Source organism: Zingiber officinale, chromosome 4B (assembly GCF_018446385.1).
Source record: "Zingiber officinale cultivar Zhangliang chromosome 4B, Zo_v1.1, whole genome shotgun sequence".
Lineage (NCBI taxonomy): Eukaryota > Viridiplantae > Streptophyta > Magnoliopsida > Zingiberales > Zingiberaceae > Zingiber > Zingiber officinale.
The window spans coordinates 119,183,918-119,198,544 of record NC_055993.1 but is presented as its reverse complement, the minus strand read 5'-3'; positions in this window follow the sequence as shown (position 1 = coordinate 119,198,544).

Below are 14,627 nucleotides of genomic sequence, written 5' to 3'. Positions count from 1 at the left end.
TTGTCAGATTCCAAATGGAAAAACAAAGAATGATTCACTTAGATGTTAGATCCTTCTTGACACTTACCTCGGGAAAGAAGTTTGGCTTATTAAAATTTGATTTGATTTACTTTAGTTTGATTTTGTTCATGTGATTAAATCTAGTTTGATTTAATTTGATCTTGTTTAAAAAATATATATATGTTCATTCTTGGAATTCATTATTTGTATAGCTAGCAAAATTATGCTATCCTTACTAGTTTTGTTGTTTCTTGTTAAATCAAATAGTTCATTGACTTGCGCTCTGGTTTATTCTTTCAGTGTTAGTTACTTAGCCATGCTGCTCCAGATTTTGAAAAGGTGGTGCAGGATCATGTATATGATTATGATATTTTGCAAGGTGAAAGAGAAGATGCTGCTTTTGATGTCATTACTTCCTCACTAGGAGCTCCTTTGCAGGGAAGTTAGCAGCCCGTGCATGCATCAAGTCATAAAACGCATTGTATAGAAAACGTATTATATAGCATATGCAGACTGCTATGCTTTTCGTGTTGGATGTATTTGCAACAACGATCCAATATGCAGAAGGTCGAGTACATGAAAAATCTAATGTGATTTTCTCTAGTATTAATCAGTATAATTTACTTGTTTGACCATTTTTCATCAAACCAACCGCACAGTTTGTAAATAATTTTATTTAATTTGATCTTATTTGATTTAGTCAGATTAAATTTGATTTAATTGAGAGGAAGAATAAAATTATTTAAATTTTGTTATAAGGTTATTTTTATCATTTTACAATAATGTGAATTACATTCATTATAAAAAATAATGTACACCAAACAAAGGAATGTAATCACCATTGTAATCAAAGATTGCATACATAGTATCACCAAACATAGTAATGTAATCATGATTACATTACATTACATTATAAATTTGATTACATTATAAGTTGGATTACATTACGTCCTACCAAACGCAGCCTTAGTGAACAGAAGTCCTAACTAAAGGTTAGGTAATAGAAAAATCTCGGTGAATGAAGCCAGACAATGAAGACCTAGTTGGGAATTAGTACTATGTGAATTTTGTTAATAGATTTTGCCACTATTTACTTTGGTAATTATTAATTACGAAGTAATATATGATAATGTACTTCGGTAATAAATTTGATGTAGTAAATATTATTTTAGACTTTGTGAATTGAAAAATACGGATCTCATTTTTAATTTTATTTGATATATTATTTTGTAATATTTATTTGATGAAGTAGTAAATTACAAAATAAAATTGATATGTTATTAAAGTAATAGTTTGGAACCGATTAAAATTTTTTCCCTCCGATAAAAAATTAAATTAAAATTTTCCCCTTCAATTAAGGGTGATTTTGGAAATTTATTTAAACATGCATTATTTTTTAATTTTTCAACTTCAATTTTTAATTTTTCATTTTCTGATTTTAGATTATCGTACATCTCAAGTGGACATGCCTTTGCTAATTTCATTTTCAATTCAGTATTTTCTTTTTCTAATTTAAACAGATTTTTAGAAAGAGACTTGATAAACTTAAATGACTGAGTAGGGGTTAGAGCATGTACCTTACTTACCTGATTTGGTGATGCTCCCCCTTCATCGCTACTTTCTTCTTCTGAGGTTCCTCTCCCTTCATCTATGCTCATCTCTGAGCTTGAGTTGTCTTCGAAGAGATGGTTGGCCATCAGTGCTCATCCTGAGAATTCTTTGACTTCTGATTCGGAAGATGAAGAGTCTGACCAAGTGGCCTTCAGGTTCTTGTGCTTGGAGAATTCTGGATTCTTGTACTTTACCTTTTCTTTCTCTTTCTGTTTGCTCTTCAATTTCGGGCAGTCATACTTGATGTGCCCTTCTTCGTTGCAATTGTAGCAACGGACTGTCCTTTTCTTTTGATGACGTTTACTCGACTGCGATCTAAATTTGTTAGATTTGAAAAACTTATTAAAACGTCTTACTATTAGTGCAGCTTCGTTTTCGTCGATCGATGCATTAGAGTCAGAATCGTTTGTTTTTGCTTTTAAGGCAATGTTCTGACTAGTCTTCACTACTCCACTGGGCTCTGCAACTCGAGATTCATGAAGTTCAAAAGTTGAAAATAAAATTTCTAAAGTACTTACCTCGAAGTCCTTAGAGATGTAGTAGGCATCTACTAAGGACGCTCATTCTGGAGTTCTTGGGAAGGCGTTGAGCGCGTATCGGATCGAGTCCCGGTTCGTTACTTCTTCTCCAAGGTTGCTTAGTTGAGTTATTAACTCCTTAATCCTTGCTTGAAGTTGTGCTACTTTCTCACCGTTGTTCATCGAAGGTTCGTTAACTGGGTCCGGAGGATGTCACGCCTCGCTAGCTTAGCTTCCGAGGTACCTTCGTGAAGATCCAGGAATTTTTCCTAGAGGTCTTTCGCAGAGTTGTAGCTTTCGATTCGACTTACCTCTTGTGGTGGCAGCACGCTAAGTAGGTGGAACTCTGCCTTTCCGTTGGCGACAAAATCGGCTTGCTCCTTCTTACTCCACGTGTTTTCTTCTTTATCTTTTGGAACTGCATAGCCATATTTCATGATTAAGCAAATATCAAATTCTGTCTTGAAAAATACCTCCATCCGGCGTTTCCACGTCGCGAAGTCTCCGTCGAACTTTGGGGGATGAATATTCGCTCCGGCCATCGTCTTGATCATTGTGCTTCAGTCAACGGTTAGTCCTTCTGAGGCGGTCTAGCTCTGATACCAATTGTAGGTACAACGGAGGCCGGCAGGAGGGGGGTGAATTGCTTGCAAAATTAAACTATACCCTCCTCAAAGCTTTCAACTCAAAAATAAAGCAACTATAATAAAATTAAAAGTAGAAATAAACAAGAGACAGAATTTTAACTTGGTTACAACCAAGACGGTTGTTAATCTAAGGCAGTCGAAGATCGCACTAGCAGAGTCTCCTTCACTGTAGGTGGAGAAGCCTTTTTACACACTTAGAACGCTCACTAGTTGCTAGGAATGACTACAGAGTTGATTGCTTAAATTCCTGAATATTTCCTAGCTCCAGGGGCCTTTAAATAGCTCCTGGAAAGTCTATCCCAATGGTCCAAGGCGCCTCCAACAAGGTTCAAGGCGCCTCCATCAAGTGAGTGGATAAAACTTTATCTGAATGCTCAACGTTCACTTCTGCCAGGTCCGAGGCGCCTCCAACAGGCATTGAAGGCACCTTCAAGCTGGAGGCGCCTCCAAGCTGGCTGGCAGCTTTTTCCAGCTTGCTTGCTTCTTTGCTTCGTCTTCCGAAGTCCCGTTCTTTTGAGTGATTCCGGCCAACCGAAATAGGGCTAACCCGAACCCAATTTTCGGCCTTCTTCTCGAGTAGCCTTCCTCCTCGGCTTTACGTCCCTCGAACGCCGTGGATGTTCTTCTCACCCACCGGTGTACTATTCCGCAGCTCTCTCGTCCTTCGGACGCACCGAGCCCGTCGGCTCCCTTCCCGTGCCGTTCTTCTCGCTAGCTGCGTCTTCCGCTCGACTTCCTGCGCTCCTAAGCTCCTCACACTCAGACACAAGGATCAAACTCAAAGCAGGACCTAACCAACTTGGTTGATCATATTAAAACACCCACAGAGTCCAATAGAAGAAGGAGTAGGCTAACTACGTGGCAAACGACAAAGCAGAATTCCATCTGCTGAGCGTCCTTCCGCCACAAGAAGTCAATCGAATCGGCACTTATTGTTAGTGTGTATACTAAAAGCCTAGCTTTTGTAAACATTTATTTTTGAAATAAAAGAATCACGTTGGTCAAATGTCTACATTTATTTGTTAAGTATAGTTGTTCAATTAATTTATATTGAAAATAACATGGTGTGTGGTGTCACACACTGAAGATCATGTTATCAGTTCTTTATAAATTATAAACAGTTGCTCACGACTAAGATGGAAAGGAACAAACCATTGGAATAGTCGTAGTGTAATTAGGTATTAGTTTATCTTGACTAATAAATTACACTAGTACACTCTAAGTATATTGAGTAGGACCATTTTAGGTAAGTTCTTTTTATACTAACTTAATAAAAGAGCTAGACCTTAGTTGTTATGGAAGTGTGTCCTCTTAATCCTAATATAATAACAAACACATATATTTAGTATTTATTTCTTTAACTTATCAAAGGGTGAGATTTAGCTCGATAAATTAATAGGCCCGATAAGTTGGGAAATGATATTACTTATAGTGTGTGTTATTGATTATAGAAGGAAACTGTGTTCTAGTAATCTAGGTTAAGAATGCCCCCAAGAGGAGCTCATAAGGATTGTCATGTTAAACCCTGTAGGTGGACTTAGTCCGACATGACGATAAGGTTGAGTGGTACTACTCTTGGACTAAGACATTAATTAAAGAGAGTTATCAGTAACTCAATTAAATTAATGGACATTCGATATCTTAAACATAGGGAGACTAACACACTCATGATAAGAAGGAGCCCATAATGTAATTTGAGATTGGTGCGGTAGTGCAATAATAACTCTCTAGTGGAATGAGTTACTATTGATGAACTTGAGTTGTGTGTTCGGGGTGAACACGGGATACTCAAGCTCATCGGAAGGTCAAAACTAATTTCTCCTCTAGGTCCTTGTCGTAGCCTCATTAGTGCCTCATAGTCCACTCATGAAAGCCCTTCTTGGTGTCCAAGAGGGGGTCGGCCCATGGATTGGTGGCCAAGCCATAGGGGCCGGCCAATTCCTTCACAAAGGGGCCGACCCTTTGCTTCGTGTCCAAGCAAAGAGGGGCCGACCATAATAAATTCAAATAGGAGGGGTGTTTTGAATTTTTAAAATCTTCTCTTTGTAGAAAACTACAAGTTTTAAAAGAGAAATTTAAAATATAAAACTTTCCTTATTTGAATTAGGCCACATGGTTTAAAAAAAAAATAAAAGTTTTAAAACTTTCCTTTTTTAACCATCCTCATGGTTTTAGAAAAAAGGAAGAGAATTTTTAAATTTGAAACTTTCTATTTTTGTAACCATGTTAAAAAAGGAAATTTTTATAAGAGATGTTTTTAATTTTAAAACTTGGTTTTAATTTTTAAAACTTTCCTTTTTTAACATTCACAATAGGAAAGAGAGCATGTAATATTTTATAAGAGGATTTCTTCTTTTATAAAATTTTATAAAAAAAAAATTCTTCTTCATGGTGATGTGGTCGGCCACCCTTGCTTGGTGCCCAAGCAAGGGGCCGACCAATCAATGATTGAATCCAATCAATGATTGAATTAATCAAGAGGAAGGAAAAGGAAAAATAAAAAGGGAAAAGGAAAAACAAGAGGAAGATTTTAATTTTTGTAAAAATCTTTTCCTTATTTGTCTTGGGCAAGTAATATAAAAGAAGGGGAGGGGAGGCCTCATGAGAAATTAATTCCTATTCTCTTGTTGGAGCTCTTCATTGTGGCCGACCCTCTCTTCCTCTCTTTTCCCTTTGCTCTCTTTGGTTCCTTGGTGGTGGTGGTGGCCGAATACTAGAAGGAGAAGAAGGCTTTGGGTGGTGTTCATCTTGGAGGATCGTCGCCCACACGACGTCCAAGAGGAGGCGAGGAATACGGCAGAAGATCTCGAGGTTATTAGCATACAAAGAAAAAGGTATAACTAGTAATTTTCTTCCGCATCATGCTAGTTATTTTTCTTCGTAAGAATTCCAAACACAAGAGGCATTAGATTCTAGTTTTTTTTTAATTTGTTATTCGAGTTTGTATTTTTTTTATTTTTCAAATTTGTGATTCGATTGTTCTTTTTGATTAAACCTAGAGTTATATAAAGAAATTAAACATTGGCTTTCCTTAAAAGGCTTTGTCTAGGCGGTGGTGGATGATCCTATACCCAAGAAAGACTAGTGTCTCGCCATGCAGTCCTGGAAGTCAATTTTAGAAATTAATATTTAATAGAATTTATAATGTAGGTGGATTTGGATCAATAGTATTAAGTTCCGTTTGCGATTCAAGTCTAAACCATTAAGAACATATAAGTTAAATTTGGAATCAATAATGTTAAGTTCCGTTTATGATTCCTAATTTAATTTCTAAAGAATACAATAGGTTGTTTAGGAAAGGTTCGACACTTGTACAAATTTTTGTATAGTGGAACCGGTACGATCTTCCTAGGACCAACCAACACCTACAACTCAGCAAAGGAGCTTTGGGAGAAGTTCCTTAAGCTAAACGAATGGACGCCCGAAGCCAAGCTCGCGAGACGGGACTTACTTCACAACCAGCTCACCAACTCACGATTTGAAGAAGATGAAATGATTGCACACCTTCACTCGAGGATTAAGGAGCTCATCACCGGACTTTCGAATCTCAGAGAAATGGTAGGCAATCGAAATTCGCTAAGGTATGCTCTTAATGCATTCCCTAGGAATATGAAAAGGGCATCACTAGTAGATAGTCTTCTATATCTCTAAGAACCTATAATCTATTACCTTAGAAGAATTATTTTCGACGTTTGAAGTGCATGAATCGAGATGTGCAGCTACGAAGGAGCTGAAGCATAACAGCGCCCTCAAGGTAACAAGAGACGAACATGAGTCAGAATCTTCTCTTGACGACGAAGAAATGGTGATGATGGTAAGACGTTTTAAAAAGTTATGTAAATCAAGAAAAACTAACCATCTGTAGGGTAGAAAGAAAAGGACGATCAAATGTTATCACTGCAACGAAGAAGGACACATCAAAGACAACTACCCCAAGCTAAGGAACAAGGACAAGGACAAAGGAAAGAAGCCTGTCCAAATCAACAAGTACAAGACACTAAAGGCGACGTGGGACGATATGTCATCCGAATCAGAAGTCAAGGCTTTCTCTGGACTTGCATTAATGGCAAGTCATCAAGAAGATGAACATGAAACAAGCTCATCTGAAATGAGCATCGAGAGCATCGATGAAGGAGGAGCTATATCGGAAGAAAGCAGTAGTTCAGGGGGAGCTACGGATAACGAAGTCGACAAGGTAAGTCAGGTACGATCTCTCCCACCTGACAAGTTATTTAAGTTTGTGAAATTATTAACCAAAGATTGTTGCAAACTTGAAAAAGAAATTAAAAATTAATTTTAGCAAAATCTTGCCCATTAGAAGAATTTGACAAAATTAATTGGAAAATGATATTTTGTAAAAAGAAATAAGTAACTTGAAAAATAATGCATGCTCATATAACACAAGTTTTAGAAATTTTAATAACCTAAATTGATATTTTAGATATCACAAAGGACAAATTAGAAATATGTCCTTAAGAATTTCTAATTAATCTAGTTGGAAGGAACCTTTATTGGGTTCCAAAGTCTTGTCTTAATTAAAAATTTTAATTGGACTTAAGGCTTTCAAAAAGTACATTAAACGTTTAATTTCCTTATGCGGTTTTGTCTAAAAGTGGTTGATGATCCAATAATCAAGAAGGTCTAGTGTCTCTCCATAGCCTGGAAGCCAAATATTGATATAAAATATTTAATTAACTAACTGATAAAGTATTAAAATTAAAATTAGATAATAGTTTGAATAGTTATTCAATTTTTTAGAAAATTCTAATTTTTTTCTATGCAAGTTTGTTTAACTTAAAAAAAAAAAAAAATTCATTTTTTTTTACCTAAAGTTTTTTTTAACCTGTACTTTCCCAAAATGTATTTTACATGTTACACATTTTTTTTTTGAAATTTTATTTTAATTTTTTTTTTAAATATCATATCTACTTTACCAAAACTTCTACTTGTTTAACTGAGAAAATTTTTCATTTTTTACTTAGAAAATTTTCAAAAATATTTTTACAAAATTATCTAACTTAGAAAAAAATTTTATGCTTGAATTTTTTTAGAAATTTTTTTGTCATATCAAAATTTTTCAGAGTTTTTCAAAATTATTACCCATAAATGTTTCTTGGTACCCCATTTTTGTGTGATCAAAGGGGGAGAAGGAAAAGATTAAGTCTAGGGGGAGGTAGATTTTTAAATTAAATATTTTTTTGAAAATTTTTGCACTTTATTGCAGAATTTATTGTTTTAACTTTATGTATGTTTACCCTAGCTTAACTTGCGTTGCTCATATCAAAAAGGGGGAGATCATTGGAACCCCAAGGTTGTTTTGATGTGATCAAACAAGTTAAGTTAGGTCATGTTGGTTTTTGATCCCTTTGTTTAAGTGTGCAGGAGCTTAAGAGCACAGGAAGTCAAGCGGAAGACGTGGCTAGTGAGAAGGATGACACGGGAAGGGAGCCGACGGGCACGGTGCATCCGAGGGACGGAAGGATTGCGGAAGAGTACACCAGTGGATGAGAAGATCGTACGTGACGTTCAAGGGACAAGGAGCCGGAGCGGGAGTCTGCTTGAGGAGAAGGTAGAAATTCGGTTCGGGTGAGCCTTATTTCGGTTGGCCGAAATCACCAAAGTGAGCGAGGCCGGAGCGGAAGACCCGGATCGAGGCGAGCATCACCGAAGCAGAGGGCTTGGACTAAAAAGCCAACGGGGTTGACTTTGAGGGTCCGGGCCCCCGAAACCCAAACCTTATCGCCATCGACGTGGGCGTTGACCGTTACGTCGGGGATAAATTTCTATCCCACTCCAGGCGCCTGGAACGCTTCCAGGCACCCAGAACGCTTCTAGAGACCCCAACCAAGTTATAAATATAGCCTTGGTCCAGAAGCTTCAACAACAATAAGCAATTTGAGTTTCAACCCTTGTGCGCTTCACTTTGTTAGTTTAGCTTCATCTTTTTGTGTTTTTACTGCTGTAAGAGGCTTCTCCGCCTGAAGGAGATACTTAGTGCGATTCATTTTCTTGGATTAACAACCTCTCCAGTTGTAACCAAGTAAAATCTTTGAGCCTCGTCTTTTAGTTTATTTCTTTATTTTATTTTATGTAAGTGCTCTTTTAAGTCCGAGAAGGGTTTGTTTTTTTTAATTGTGTAGAGCTATTCAACCCTCCTTCTAGCCGGCCAACCAGTTCCAACAAGTGGTATCAGAGCCAGGATGCTTCAGGAGGACTAACTATCGATCGAAGCACCGAATCAATGGTCGTACTGAGCATATACCCACCGAAGTTCGAAGGGGAATTCGCTAGCTGGAAAAAGCGAATGCATGTATTCTTTAAAATTGGCTTTGAATTACTTTTAATAATGAAGTTAGATTTTGTAGCACCCGAGGGTAAGGAAGAATACCAGTGGACGAAGAAGGAGCAGGGTGACTACGTGGCAAACGACAAAGAAGAATTCCATCTGCTGAGCGTCCTTCCGCCACAAGAAGTTAACCGAATCGGCACCTACAACTCAACAAAGGAGCTTTGGGAGAAGTTCCTTGAGCTACACGAAGGGACGTCCGAAACCAAGCTCGTGAGACGAGACTTACTTCACAACTAGCTCACCAACCCACGATTTGAAGAAAACGAAATGATACACACCTTCACTCGAGGATTAAGGAGCTCATCATCGGACTTTCGAAACTCAGAGAAACGGTAAGCAACCGAAATTCGCTAAGGTACGCTCTTCATGTATTCCCTAGGAATACGAAATGGGCATCACTAGTAGATGTCTTCTATATCTCTAAGAACTTATAATCTATTACCTTAGAAGAATTATTTTCGACGTTTGAAGTGCATGAATCGAGATGTGCAGGTACGAAGAAGCCGAAGCATAACATCGCCCTCAAGGTAACAAGAGACGAACATTAGTCAGAATCTTCTTTCGACGACGAATAAATGGTGATGATGGTAAGACGTTTTAAAAAGTTATGTAAATCAAGAAAAACTAACCATCCGCAGGGTAGAAAGAGAAGGACGATCATATATTACCATTACAACGAAGAAGGGCACGTCAAAGACAACTGTCCCAAGCTAAGGAACAAGGACAAGGACAAAGGAAAGAAGCCTGCCCAAACGAACAAGTACAAGACACTAAAGGCGATGTGTGACGATACGTCATCCGAATCGAAAGTTGAGGCTTTCTCCGGACTTGCATTAATGGCAAGTCATCAAGAAAATGAATACGAAGCATGCTCATCCTAAATGAGCATCGAGAGCATCGATGAAGGGGGAACTACATGGAAAAAAATAGCAGTTCAGGGGGAGCTACAGATAACGAAGTCGACAAGGTAAGTCAGGTACGATCTCTCCCACCTGACAAGTTATTTAAGTTTTTGAAATTATCAACCAAAGACTGTTACAAACTTGAAAAAGAAATTAAAAATTAAAAATTAATTTTAGCAAAATCTTGCTCATTAGAAGAATTTGACAAGATTAAATTGAAAAATGATATTTTGCAAAAAGAAATAAGTAACTTGAAAAATAATGCATGCTCATATAACACAAGTTTTAGAAAATTTAATAACCTAAATTGATATTTTAGATATCACAAAGGATAAATTAGAAATATTTCAAAGAAATATGTCCCTAAGAAATTTCTAATTAATCCAGTTAGAAGGAACCTTTATTGGGTTCAACAATCTTGTCTTAATTAAAAATTTTAATTGGATTTAGGGCTTTCAGAGAGTACATTAAACGTTTAATTTCCTTATGCGGTTTTGTCTAGAAGTGGTTGATGAACCAATAACCAAGAAGGTCTAGTGCCTCACCATAGCCTGGAAGCTAATTATTAAAATAAAATATTTAATTGACTAACTGGTAAAGCATTAAAATTAAAATTAAATAATGCTTTGAATAGTTATTCAATTTTTTGGAAAATTCTAAATTTTTTCTATGCAAATTTGTTTAACTTAAAAATAAAATTTTCTCATTTTTTTTAACTTAAAGTTTTTTTAACATGTGCTTTCCCAAAATGTAATTTACGTGTTGCACAATTTTTTTTTGAAATTTTCTTTTAAAGTTTTTTTTTTTTAAATATCAGATCTACTTTACCAAAACTTCTACTTGTTTATCTGAGAAATTTTTCATTTTTTACTTAGAAATGTTTCAAAAATATTTTTGTAAAGTTGTCTAACTTAGAATTTATTTTAACCTAGAAATTTTTTTTCCGCTTGAATTTTTTTAGAATTTTTTTTGTGATATCAAAATAATTTTAAAATTTTTTCAGAGTTTTTCAAAATTATTACCCATAGATGTTTCTTAGTATCTCATTTTTCTGTGATCAAGGGGGAGAAAAGATTAAGTCTAGGGGGAGGTAGATTTTCAAATTAAATATTTTTTTAATTTTTGCACTTTATTACAGAATTTATTGTTTACCCTAGCTTAACTTGCATTGCTCACATCAAAAAGGGGGAGATTGTTAGAACCCCAAGGTTGTTTTGATGTGATTAAACAAGTTAAGTTAGGTCATGTTGGTTTTTGCCCCCTGTGTCGAAGTGTGCAGGAGGTTAGGAGCACAGGAAGTCAAACGGAAGACGTGGCTAGTGAGAAGGATGGCACAGGAAAGGAGCTGACGGGCTCGGTGCATCCGAGGGACGGAAGGACTACGGAAGAGTACACCAGTGGACGAGAAGAACGTGTGCAACGTTCAAGGAACGAGAAGCCGGAGCGGGAGCCTGCTCGAGGAGAAGGCTGAAATTGAGTTTGGGTGAGCCTTATTTTGGTTGGCCGAAATCACCCAAGCGAGCGGGGTCGGAGCGAAAGACCCGGATCGAGGCGAGCAACACCGGAGAAGAGGGTCCGGACCGAAAAAGTCAATGGGGTTGACTTTGAGGATCTGAGCGCCTAGAACCCAAACCTTATCGCCATCGACGTAGACATTGACCGTTACGTCGGGGATAGATTTCTATCCCACTCCATGCGCCTGGAAAGCTTTCAGGCGCCCCGACTAAGTTATAAATACAGCCATGGTCCAGAAACTTCAACAACAACAAGCAATATGAGTTTCAACACTTGTGTCCTTCACTTTGTTAGTTTAGCTTCATCTTTTTATGCTTTTACTGCTGTAAGAGGTTTCTCCGTCTGAAGGAGATATTTAGTGTGATTCATTTCCTTGGATTAACAACCTCTCCGTTTGTAACCAAGTAAAATTTGTGATCCTCATCTTTTAGTTTATTTCTTTATTTTATTTTATACAATTGTTCTTTTAAGTCTGAGAAGGGTTCATTTTTTTTAATTGTGCAGGGCTATTCAACCCTCCTTCTAGTCGGTCAACCGGTTCCAACAAAATTTTGCTCGAGGAGAAGGCTGGAAGTTGAATTCGGGTGAGCCCTATTTCAGATGGTCGAAATCACCCAAACGAGCGGAGCCGGAGCGGAAGACTCGAACCGAAGCAAGCGGAGCTAGAGCGGAAGGCTCGGATTGGAAAAAGTCAACGTGATTGACTTTCCTAGTTCGGGCACTCAGAATGGAGTTTTATGCGGATCGTGTTTGACCGCGATCCATTGCGAAGGGGATAAAATTTTATCCTCCTCAGGTGCTTGAAACCCTTCCAGGCGCACCGATCAAGGCTATAAATACAGCCTTGGTCGATGAAGCTAAACACAACAAGCATTCATGCAACAACACTTGTACGCTTCCAGTTTTCCATTTAGCTTTCTATTTTTGTGCGATCATTGCTGTAAAGAGGCTTCTCCGCTTGAAGGAAATATTAGCGCGCTTTACTTCCTTGGATTAACAACCTTCCCGGTTGTAACCAAGTAAAAACTTCTGTGCCTCTATCTTTTTGGTTTCCTTATTTTCTTATGCAAGTGTTTGTTTAAGTTATAAGCCGAGAAATGTATTTCTTTGTTTTGATTTGTGCAGGGACTATTCACCTCCCTCTAGTCGACCGTCAAGGGTCTTAACATCAACCTCAACTATCAAGAAGAGCACTAAAGCCCACATCATGTGCTTTGAATGTGGTGAGGTGAGACACTACAATAGTAGATGTCCATTGCTCAAAAAGGTAAAGGAGGTAAAACCTTAACCCGGTAAAGTTCTTTTAAAAACTATTGTGGGTTGTAGGGATGGTGCCAAGAAGAAGTGACACATCATATGCTTCACATGTGGTGAGCGGGTTCACTACCACATGAAGTGTCCAAGGAGAGGCAAGCTCAAGGAGATGGAGCAATTGAAGAAGTGGAGGAAGAATAGAGGCTCAAGTCTAGGGGGAGCTTCAAAGGTAAAGGGGAAGGTAACCTTAATTTGAAGTTTAATTCAAATTTAAATTCCTCCATACATGCTAAAAATAATGTAAATTATTTACCCATGCATTGTTATGAATTTAGGTATAACAATAGAAAAAGGGTTAACATAGTTAATAACCCTAGGAAATCAAATGTTAAGATTAGACCAAACAAAAAATAATCTACTTTAACCTAAGGAGAGGAAAGTAGTTAAAAACCAAGACATTAATTTCAAGAAGGGGAGACATATGCTTGGGAAGGTGGGTAGGTCTAAAAATGTTTATGGTGGACAAGTGGATTCTAGGGTTAGAAACCTAGAATTGGAAAATCAAGCTTTGAGGGAGAAGCTTAACAGGATAGAAAAAGTCCTAGGTAGATTCATTAATGGTTCTAAAGGACTTGATAGGATGTTGGGTAGTCAAAAATCCAATGGTGATAGATCTAGTTTGGGATATCGATCTTCATCAAACAAGGGTAAGGAGAAATTATCCATGGAGCATTTTGGCGGGTATGCTATAGTAGAGTCCTCTAAGGCCAAAAGAAGGTCATATGCAATGATTGCAAGTACAAATGGTAAGAGGGCATCCTCCAAGGCTAGAGAAAAATTATATGCTAGGGTAGGATATGATTATAACTAGGAGAGATCAAGAAATGACAAGGGAAAGTCATTTAATGATAAGTAGAAATTAACTAAGGACAAGGTGTCTAAGGTTAAGAAGGTCAGGTTTGTAGGCCAAGTGTCACTCGAGATGCATTGATGTGGCCTAGCCATAGTGGATGAGTCGTTTAGGGAGGTGGCTAAGGTTAAGAGCTCTAGGGAGAGCTCAAGGAGTCAAGTTGGGACCCATGGTCAATGGATCGCAAATGGACCATGCTTAAGATTCTAGATGGGTTATAAAATGTGCCAAAGGGTTTGGAGATAAATTTGAGTTTCAAATCTAAGGAATTGACACAATTAGGATAAGTATCATGCATGAAAAATATGAAAAAGGGTTCATAATGCATGAAGATCTATTTTAGATGTATAGTTGCCATATAAACTAATGCTAGGAATGCATTATGGTTTAATATGGGCGGATACATCAAGAGGAAGCCAAAACTAGGATTTTAGGTTAAGGTTCAATTGAAGAATTTATATAATTTTAGAGTTTGTCTCAATCTTGGGACTCATGATAGATATATTTTTGAATATATTTTTTTCAAGTAGACATTGGTAAAACAAGCTTCTTCACGAAATTTGAGAATTTTTAGAGGTCTGTGAAATTTTTGGTGCATTTCTAACATTAGATTTAAAATGTTGTTTGGAGCTGAAATAGGGTGTCAGTCGATTGGCTCAGATACCAATCAACTGGTAACAGTGTTCATCAAACACAGAATGGTTATATGAGGTTATTTCGATGAGATCAAGCCGCCCAACTTAAGATTGAGTTCAAACCAAACTAGTTCGATTTAAGACCGAGCTCAAATCAAGCTAGCAAATCGAAAGGTGAAACCAGGCAACCATAGTTAGACCTGAGCTAAACTCGACATAAAACTTGACCAAAGGGATGAGCGGGAGGGAGAAATGGTGTTGATAATGTTAAATTGAGACGCATGTG